At 28.4% G+C, this 11628-nt stretch overlaps 1 protein-coding gene across 7 annotated transcripts in view; it reads right to left on the bottom strand.

Moving 5' to 3' along the window:
* LOC106686452 (zinc finger protein 768) overlaps positions 1–11628 on the bottom strand; it is a 402036-nt gene that overhangs the window by 184530 nt on the left and 205878 nt on the right. Inside the window, exon 1 of one of the 7 annotated variants that reach the window (XM_067053095.1) lies at positions 6705–7884. The exons of the other annotated variants lie outside the window; for them this stretch is intronic. The gene's annotated coding sequence lies outside the window, so the exon portion shown is untranslated. Of the gene's footprint in view, positions 1–6704; positions 7885–11628 lie in introns of those variants that run through there. 7 annotated transcript variants of the gene reach the window in all.

Genomic DNA, 11628 nt, shown 5'->3' with positions numbered 1-11628 from the left:
TATGGAGCTCCGAATGAAATTTTAATATTTATTTATTATATATTTAACTATTATTACATAAAATTCTTAATGCCTATAAGACTTCCTGAGTCTATACTTGTTTGGTCTTCTGTTATCCTCTGACCTCATTTCCTACCTATACAGTTAGAACGAGATAAATGAGATATGGTGAGATAGGAGTATGGGAGGGTTCCTCTCTTCATTATTTACACTTTTTTCTTCTCCTTTCTTCGACGAGGAAAAGCAACCGGTTGAGCAGGTTCCACCCTCGTCACCCTCTTTCGGCGATCGCCGCGTCTTAACGTATTTCAGGGGCGTCCGGGTTGCCTTCTCGGAACTATCGGGGTTGGAGGATATCCGCTCATGAGCTTAATATATTGGAAACATTTTGAAAAACATTGTACATGAAACAAGCATACATAATACTTCTGCATAATGTGTTTAGGAAAATTTCTATTAAATTAGGCGATTTATACAATCCGCCTATAGGTTTTGATAAATTTGGTAATTGTATAGATATATTAAGAATTTATGTATTTTCCATATACATAATGAATTTGAGAAACGTATGTAAAGAAATTAATCTGAATTTTCTTTAAAATTAAGTTTTCATTTTTATGCTCTTATGGATTAATTATATTCTGTAAGAAGGAGGAACATTTATTTCAGAATATTTTATTAATTAAAAGGTTTCTAGGTGGTGTCAAAGAAAATAGTATTATTAAATTATAAAAAAATTCCCTAAATAAATTATGTTATAAATACTTATAAATTATAAGTAATTGAGAGATTTTAATTGTTTTTATTACGGCTACGTACTGTATCGAAAGCTTTATCTAATCAGTTAAATTCTTTTATTCGCATATTAATTATTGTTGATATCTAAACTAAAAATTATGTGGTTGTATAGTAATGATTAATTTTTTTTTTCTTACATATTCTCACATACATCATTTTCAAATAAAGGAGAAACATATTTGATTTCTCGTTTGATATACTTATTTTTAAAAAAATGTGGGAAGTGTTAGTGAATCAAATTATTGTTGATCCTACTTTATTACATTTAAAAATATCTTCAGAATTTAGCAATTCGAATGAATACATATAAATTCGTAATTCTTAATATTTATAAATAACAATTTGACATATTTTATAATTGTTTTCGATTATAAAATTACTGTATTAGGAGGAAATGCAATAGGAGTTCTAGATAATTTACTAGTATGAGATTAGTGTATACGTGGCCATTAGTTTTCCGAATTGCTGCCACTACTGATGGGGTTCTGGTGGTGCACGCTTGAAATTAATGCAACTTGTATGGCCGCATTTGGATTGATTAAAGTATTATTGATTGGTTGGTCCGCGTATGGCGTCAGTAGGATGCGAACCCAACCATGGCTTCGATCCCCTCATAATTGTAGTCCCCCATGATTATAAATCAATGAGTCCAATACAACAGTTTTATATTGACGAATCGGATTTTTTTTATTTAAAACCTTTTTTATTTTTTAAACGGTTTTAATAAACATTTTCGTTTTCGAAAATTCGGAACCATGCAATATCGGAATAATTTCAACATCAGGTTTATTTCGAATTTAATGGAAGGAAGGGGCAACGCTGTAATGCCAGATCCAATAACAAGCTCCATGTTGTAATGTCAGTACCAATTAAATTATACACGGACCGTTGTTCTATATCCACCGCTGGGAAAGAGGTCCGATGTTGTGAAATTTGTGTTGTATGTCGTTGTGAATGATACGTTTTGAAGTATAATATCAATTTCAGATATTAGTAAACATAGGAGAACGAATTTTCGATGTGTAAATATAAGATTTAAATGCGATGAACCAGCAAATGCAATTTTCAATTGAGTTATTTATTAGGGATTGTTATCGATCCTGAGTAAAGTTGCAGTTAAAATGCGTTAATTTAGTATTACTGAGTAAAGTTGCTTCAATTACTACATATTTTGCCAATAATTACTTTTTATTTTGATGCTTGTTAGTATTTAATATCTTTAATACGCTTAGTAGTGAATAAAGTTAAAAAAAAAAACAATAAATTTTTTGTTAAAATCACAATTTGCAATTGCAATATACACCAATTTGCAATCAAATAAAAATTATTTTCGCCTTCATCTTAATTTATTTTTTCTTCTAAGCGCATATTTTTTTGGGATGTATAAACCTTATTTAACGGATAAGTAGGTTATCTTTTAGTAGGTTTTGGAATAATTAACTTAATTAATTTTGACGAATGAATTTAAAATAATAATTATGTAATTTTTACATAGTAATAACTTTTTTTTATTTTCTACTCACTCAAAATTGAAACAAAGCATGTAATTTTATTCCTATAAACAAAAATTATGTTTTGATTTTATTAAATGGTTAAAAGTAGAAGATTTCAAATACTCAGTTTTCAATATTAAAACTATGGATGAAAGTCATGTGTGATTTTATACATCAATATTTTTAATATATATATATATATTTACACATTTATTCTTTTTACTTATTTATATTTTAATAATTGTATATTTTTGTTCATTCAGTTATCGCTTAAATAAAATATGCTTAATATAGTATACTACTATAAAAATAAAATGTGAAGTATAAAGTGAATATAATGTATAATGTGAATAATGTTGATTTAGTGTTATATATTATTCCGTTCAGTGATTTATTTCAGCTATTACATTTAGTGTTTAAATAAAACATAATAATATATATTTTCAAGTCGTATAATTTTTTAGGAACAAATAATTTTATTTTACAATTTACAATTATTGTAAAGTCAGTTTTTATTATTTTATATATATATGTATACTCTTTTTTTAAATTTAATAATAAATTAAGTGTATCTAAATCAATTTATCCTACAATATTCGCTTTTTTTTATACATCATATTTAATATAATATGTCATAAAAAACAATGATTATGAGCATTCATTTCAAACATTGCATTTACCGCTAACGATAAAAAATAAAACTTTTTACTTCCTACCATTTATCTCAAAATTTCGCTCATATTTAAGCGTTTTAATTCTCTACCAATGATTACGAAAATATTTTTTAAAGCAAGGATGTTATAAAAAAAAAAACAGTGTTTTCTGACAAAGGCAATATCTGATGTTTGAACGTTAAGGAGTGTACATGTACCGAATGATAAAAATATTTTACTGTGAGATTTCATTGTTCAAAATAACTTGTAACTTATTTTAAAAATATGATACCTTTCATTAATAAATTCTCGAATTCACTTATTTTCACATTATATTTAAAGGTATTGTTTATTATTGTATTATTAAAAGGGAGCTACTAGTTTATTACTATTGATAGTAAGATAATATATTCTTGTGAATTACTGCTAAATATGGAGTAGTGATTTTATTATAAATATTACTGATTTGAACCAATTTTACTCATGTGGAATAAAATATTCAAGTTTATTAAATAACTTCCGAAAATCATAACCTTTTATGATTAAAACTCTTCAAATCATAAATAAATTGTGTTTCCGATAGATTTACGGCAATTTTATAATAATATTTATATAAACAAACAGTTGTTAATCTCGTTTCAATGAATTATTAACTTTCTAACTCATTTCATAATTATTCGCAATACTCTTGGTTATTTTTATTACATTATTTTCCCTTCTGTCTATAAAAATTAAATTATAAACAAAACTTTTACGACTGTTGTAAATTCATTAAATACCGGATCACAGCCGATAAAAGTGCCTTTATTTTCGTATAAATAAAGCTAGTATACGAGCAATATTTTAAAGATTCTATCGGGCGATGGGTTGTAAAATTACACTCATACTATAAGGATGGTATGCTTTTAAATTGAATGACAAATTTGTGGGATGGTGAATTAAAAAAGTTCTTGAGAGGTAGGCGGTGTGGCTATAAAATTTATTTTTATTGCGTACGAATCATGAGTGCAGGGATTTTGCTAAACTGCTTTTTTATGACAGCATATATCCAGCATAAGTATCAACATTAGCATGCTGCCCTATCCTATTTTTTTCTAAATAATATTTCAATCGAAAATTAATTGAGATATTTTCTAAAACCATAAGGAATCGAAAGCAGAATAATGATAACGATTGAACAATCTATTAGCAGTTCTTAAAATCATATTATTGCACAGTAGTAGCCAACTTTTGGGTATTGTTACAAAACTTCCTTTGATTTATAAATTCAATATGTCTCTAAAATTTTTTAGCTGTTCAAAGATAAAATTCCCTATATTTTCCCACCCAACATAATTATTATAAGTCGATCATAACTTCTTAAAATTTAAATCCTTCCTAAAATACAATTGAAGGAATGAAAAACGCTTATGTACTTAAAGTTACTTATAAAAATATAGCTTTTAAGCTATAGGTCTACCTAAAAAGGTAAAGATATATACTATATTAACTAATACATCAGATAAAAAATATATGGATTAGTTTTATGATATTTGTAAGTACATTTTTATTTAATTTTCAAATGTTTAGGTTTTTATTTAAAAAGCCAAATAAAATTTTACAGTGTTCCCTTAAGGTTCAACTCTTCATTTCTGGATTTGCTTTTAGGCATTTTGATAATTTAGGATTTCATGTTATATATTATTATTTTTGAATAATATAAAGAAAACTCGATTTCTCTTTTATCTAGCTTTCAAAATTTCTTAATACATTAAATGATAATAAAGAGTGAAATAAAAAAATGTAGTTATTTTATATTTCGTGGCGAAAATTAAATGTTTCAATTTTAAAACGGGAAGTTAGTTAAAGTACTTCAGGAATCAATAAACTAAATATTAATAATTCTCACATATTCTTAATTAAATATTATAATATGATACTAAAATATTAAATATAAACGGTAACGTAAATGTTTTGTTCAGACCGAAAATTATTTTTCAGATAAATATCCAGTAATCAATTATTTTTCTGTTTATTGAATTTTAACAAGATGAAGTAATGATACACGTTTTTATTACAATTACTAGCGTGTATTAATGTTATCCTAATAATATAGATAAAACTGAATAAATAATATTGAATTTTTAATCTTTATTTCATTTTAAATAATATTCTTAAAATTATTAGTACTTTTTGTTGATTCATTTATATTTAGTTTATCTAGACATTTGGTATTTAGAAATATTTCTATATATATTGCTTACATATAATTTCTTTGTGTTACAGCTTGTATGTTCTTAATGTTGCCATGTGCAATATTTAACGAATTAATATTTCTATAAATTGATTTTCTATTAAATGTTCATGAATATTTGTTTATTAAATTTTTGTTAGTGCAATATTATTATAGTCAACTCATAATGTCGTTTCCGTGAATAATCTATTTAGAGGAAATATAATATTAAAAGAAAATCTTTGAGAAGTAGCTAAAAGATTTTGATTAATCGGAGCCGATATGCGTACTCTTTGATTTTTGAATTTGAGATCTATGTACGTGACAAAAAGAATAAAAATATATATTTTAAAAAGTATTGTTTTTAAGACGGTGATGGATCCGAAAAAGTAAACTATTTTTAATTGCCCTAAGAAATTAAATTATGAAAGAAATAAATGAAGCTTTTTTGGCCTTACATTAAATTAAATAATAACATTTAAAGAAATACATTAAGAAATAATCTAAAGAGATAAGCCCTGTTAGAAAGGAATAGGCTCTAACTGCTCGAGGTTATTATCTAATCCAACCGCGTGCCCTTCACCTCCAAGAAGTCGAAGAACGCAGCTTATCTTCCATGTCCACGGGCGGAGGGACACATTTTTCTATCTTCGTACACCACCTTGCCATTAGCGCCAACAACTCTTCCTTTATCAGCCCTATGTGTCTCTTGTTGTCTTTTTTATTACCGGCTAATTATTTATTTCTGTCTTTTCTTTATTCTAGTTACGGATCGGGTTGGGATCTTGGCGGTAGGTAAATTATACGGTTAGTGGTAGAGGATTCTTGGGATTCGGTTCTGATGGCAGGTTGGGCCCCTTTATGGTAGTACCATAATCATTTTACCCAATTTAAAAATATAGCAACAAACATTACATATATAAAAGGAAAATTCTAAAAGAACAAGATATAATTCTTCCATTTCGCTGGGATTAAAAATAATGCTAGTGATTTTCACCAAATGCATATGTAATCACAATTTCATAACCATATTAGAAAATTTTAAATAATATATTATCTTATTATATCTGGTTCTTTTAATGATCAACATGCAAATAATAGATTTTTTTATGTTCATAATTTAAAGAGTTAAGCCAAACAACTTGGAATAGTAGATCAATGATTCATATTTCATGGAAACTCTAGAAAAATAAAATTATACCAATAAAAAAAACAATAAAATTGATTTTTTGAAATTTTATGTGAATTTGTATAAAGTTATTGCTTAAATACCAAAGAAAGTGATCAAAAAACAAAATGGATGTTGTAATCTAGGTCTTTGAATTGCACAATTTAAGATGATACAGATTCAAAAATTTCTACTTACCTCATGTCCCAAGCAGGCTAACCATTTGGGGTAATAAGATATGTTAACAACTGAGCAAAATTGAGCAATGCAATGTGGGCACTAACATTTGGAAAACAAAAATACAACTCACTTTTGCATTTTCCAATTTCGCAGTATATCAAAGATGTTGTAAATAAGTTATTAGATGAAATAGATCTTACCAGTTCTGTGTGTGAAGTGTCTAATCGAGGTTCTCTGGTCACGGAGGTGTCCCTTCTAAAGAAGAGACGACTTTTCCGGTGAAGTAAAACAGTCCATATAATATACCAGTCTTTCTTACAAAAATATCACAACCATTTTGTATCACAAGTTGACGATAGAAATCTAACAGGCTACCTCTAAAACAATATAATCTTAAGTCCTAGTTTTTTTTTTTTTTTATATAATATAATTAAACTTTTTTTTTTTCTTTCTCAAATATAAATACACTTCGATTTTATTATATTATTCCACAAGATATAAAATTTGTTCTTATTTTCATTTTAATTATAGGCCACGAATTTCAATCAGACGATAACGACGAGTTTCGGACGTTTAATAAAGATTACAACAAAAAAAAAACCTCTTGATGACAAAAAAGTCGAAAAGTCTCTCCAAATATATACTTAAACACAATATCGAATGTCTTTTTCTAAACTATATAGGCACATGAAGTATCGAAAGAGTCCAAGTGTTTCGACGAAGAAAAAATGTATCACCTCGTTCTTATATATGTATGTAACAATTACTAGGAACGCGATGCAGCTTTTTCTCGCCACTAAAAACTTATTTTAGAATTTAGACTCAATTAAAAAACTTTTTTCGAGTATAAATATTTTTTATCTTTTTAATAAATTTTTACACAGTAAAAAAAGTACTTTTTTTCTCTTTTTTCAACAATTAAATATAAAGAATTTTGGTATTTTTTAAATATAACTTTTTTTGGTTTTTGAATCTTTGTGGAAGGATAACCGTGTTTGGAAAGATGACTATCGTCTCGGTATCGGGCCCGTTTCAATATATGAGGTGGGGATCTGTTATATAAAGGGATGGGATGGAGCCTGTAGGGTAGGTAGGTTTGTTTAGACTAGAGCATGTAGAGTAGTGAGAGGTCTGGCCGCGTGGCTATGCCCGCGGTTTAAAGTTCTTTCACGAGGTAGCTAGATCTGATTCACATCTGTCCTGGGCCGGTCATTCTGCGATATAATCGGCAACTCTTCGCTCCACCGCTCCGGCAACGACCGCTCGCAAAGCCGCTCAGAGCGACCCGTCCATGTCTTCACAACTCCTCGATGATATTCTTCTCTGCTCTGACCCAAAAAACCCGTACGCCGCCGGCACTCGGACTAAACTGCACTTGGATGCAGATTTCTACCTACTACGCGGTCGTGTGGGGGTTGCAATTTGGCGCGCTCCCCACCTCCCGCTGGGGGTGGTGGGGGCGGACCACCCCTCCGCTCCCCCCTCTGGCCTGTGCGAAACCGTTGCGAAATCATCCTCCCCTACCCCCCACCACCCCTTTTGGCGCCAGTTTCTTCTTTTTTCCCTGGCTAACCCCCGCCTTCCTACCGCCCCTACTGTTGTCCACCGATTCGATGAGGGATTAAGTAAAATTAATGACCCGATCAGGGGGGCATTGACAGGGGGGTGTGTCATCAATCGCTAGGCCAGGTGAGGCCTCGGGGTTTTTATATTTTTTGATTTGACATTAACCGAGGGAAGTTCTATCTCTGCGAAATTAAAAGAATAATCACATATTTATATCATAGTACACCCGAAACTATATCCTCAGCTCAAAAATAAAAAAAAAAAAATATTTTAACTCAAATTTGCAACAGACAGAAAAACGGAAATCACACATAAACAATAATAGGATTTTTTTTTTTAATTACACTTAGCTATAAAAATCTTTGAAAATGTCAAGGTAGATAATGTGATAGTAGTAAAGAGAAGTGCAACCCCTAAGATGGAAGAGAACCACGTGTTGCTCTTAAGACCACAGAACCCTGACCTAGCGGCCTTACACCACACCCCTTTCACTCCTTTCAGCTCATTCATACTCTTCAGTATTTATTTATATCACTATCGTTCGTTTTATTCCATTATTTTTTTACCATAATTTTGAAGGATAAAAGGCAGTCAAACCGTGATTGTAAAGGTGATTTCGAGTAATAATTATATTGTAAAAAGCCACGTTAAAATATAAAAAATGTATATATTTTTCGTAAAACCAGTACTGTTGAAGTGGTATTAGGTGAAATTTTATTTTGTGTAGCATACTAAACAAAATTTTATATTAATTAAATATTATTAATTATGATTTTAGTAACTAAGAATTACAATTGGTTTGACCCTGCAAGAATCACATGTAGTACGGTCGAACCAAGAAGTTTTTATAAGGGCTTCTTCTCTCTTCCGTCCCCTAATGAAATTCAACAGTTTTATCAGTATTTTATGTGATATATTTCGATATTAATATCATGATTTACTAACAATGCTGGTAATTATTAATTAATTTTTATAATTAATATTTTGATTTGATTACGATCTAAGCAATAAAAGTTAAAATTGTTTACTTATTGCACACGCATTAACATTAAAATTTCCATCTCCCTTTTACTGTAAAAACTCTTATCCCTATCAAATTACATTCCTCCTCCTGAATTATCCTAGCAAAGACAAGAACCCCTTCCCTAATTCAGGCAGGCATCAAAGATAAATTTGGATGAAAAAAATTTGTGAGAGAAGCATGTCAAGTAACTATAGGATGGAATGGGGCCCACATATTTGCTATTACAGTAACTTACAAGTCACTTTTATTGGTGAAGAGATAATTTTGACTCAAATGATTACCAATACCACAAATGCACACTAATATTAAACATGATCGTACATAGTTGTACTACCTTATTTGCACGGAATGCATTAAATATTACATAAATTTCTGCTCAGCATATATAATAATTTTTGTAGTTTCAATGCTAAAATATTATGCTATAGAATCTTGATGTATCAGTAAACAATGGTAAAATCCATTTTTATAAAAAGTCGTCCTTGAACAGAATGTAAATAAATAAATATATAAAGAAAATTATACATAACTTTCCTATTATCATTATATTTTTTATGATTCTTTTGTTAACTAAGCTATCACTATGCTAAGTACTGTTGACTAAACTTTTAATGACTGCTGTACATTGCTTGTAAAAAATACTATATCTGATTTAAAATAGATCTTTATTAAAAATAACATAAAATTACTTATTTAATTTAAATGAATTTAAAACTATATCAGAAAAGTAAGTGTATTGTCTTTTTTAATATAAACATGTGGTTAGTGTAGAGATTATTGTTATAATCTATTCTAAGCCAAAACTCTGTTAAAAACCATCTACCATTTTAAATTGAAGTTTTCAATAGCATTTTTCAAACTATGAAAACAAAAAAATCTAAAATAAATCCCCAAAACATTGTTTATACTAGGAAGTATTACTGTTGATATTATTGTTCAACCAAGTTGAAGAATTATTTAAAATACTTTATGTTAAATTAAATTTTTTTATTTATAATTAAACATATAATTGAATGGCTAGGGAAAGAATGTGACAACCGAAAATTTTAAAAATAAATAGAATTTATTGTATAAAGCTATTTTTTGTGATCATTTGCTTAAGACCATAGTTCCTACATATTTATCTGTACTATTATGGATTATGAACTATATAAAATATTATATAAGAACTATATAATTTTTATTACTACTGAATATATTTTAACATGGGGCTTGTCAAATTTTTTCCCAATTCTTCAATGAATGGATCTTACAAATAAAAAATATTATTAGAAAAAAATCATTAATTAACAAAGCAAAACTTTGTTCCCATTTTCAAAATATACCAATTAAAAACAGACAATTACCATTCCCAGATATAACATCATTAGTATTAACATTTTATAGATTATCAATTTTCACTATGGTATAATTTGACTATTAAAAATAGAGCAGAAGATTTTTTTTTTATTTGCACCTGTAAATTTATATTTACAACCAGCAAATGAGATGTTCTATCCAGCCATGGCATGATGGAGATAGCACCCAGTGGTACATCCTCCTGGTAAAAATTTAAACTTTTGGCAATGGAAAAAATCAAAAGCAAACATAGTTTCTAACGTTAACATGTAAGGTAAAGAAAAATAAAGAATGCTAAGAAAGCTATTTGCTCACTTATCTAAATAAAAAATATTATAAAATCTTAGGTATATTAATTGCCTGTTTTTGCTTTTTAGAGGCGTATATTTAAAATGAGAATACAACCCCGAAACGTTGATAAAACAATAATTAATCAATATAATATGAACATAATGGAAATTCACTTTTGGTCACCTGATTCAAATTACAACAGGTTTTCTACTGAATTTGTAAAGAAGAAAATATATCAGTTATTTTTTAAAGTTTCTTATATAACAAGAAACTCATAATCAACAAAATAATTAAAGCTCAAAATTGTATTAAAAATGATACCGAGTCATGGAGTAAATACCCATTTATGAGCTAAAACTCTTGAAAGTACAATATTTTCTGGACCAGATAATAATAATAATAAAAGCTTAGTGAATCCGATGGTTCGATGCCGATGTCACCAATTTTCTCCACATACATGATTCCAGAATTGCCCCTCCAAAATCAAATCTACTAAATCAGTCTTAACACCTCACATATACGTTTCGGACTACCCCTCAGAAGTTTACCTGTTGTGATTATTTAATTTAATATTTTCTGGACAAACTGAAACAATTCCTTAGCATTTCAGATTTTGAATATTGAATTTTCAATTGTATTTAAGAATTTAATATGGAAATATGATATGAATAATACATCAACATATAGATGAAATGTATTTTGATAAAATGAGAAATTAATAATTATAAGTGATTGAGTAAAGATATAAATTATTGCAAAAGATGGGCTTTTGAATAGGAATATTAGTAATATATGATGCATTTAGTTCACAGTGCGACCAAGTAGATTTTGGGAGAAAATGATACTAAGTATATTTTGTAGTAACTGGAAATACAACAAAATGTTGTAAATTTGTTAATAGAAAA

Source organism: Halyomorpha halys, unplaced genomic scaffold (assembly GCF_000696795.3).
Source record: "Halyomorpha halys isolate HHAL.00 unplaced genomic scaffold, Hhal_1.1 Scaffold821.1, whole genome shotgun sequence".
Classification (NCBI taxonomy): domain Eukaryota; kingdom Metazoa; phylum Arthropoda; class Insecta; order Hemiptera; family Pentatomidae; genus Halyomorpha; species Halyomorpha halys.
Note: the sequence above shows the minus strand (reverse complement) of the source record. Positions and strands in the feature narration are given on the sequence as shown.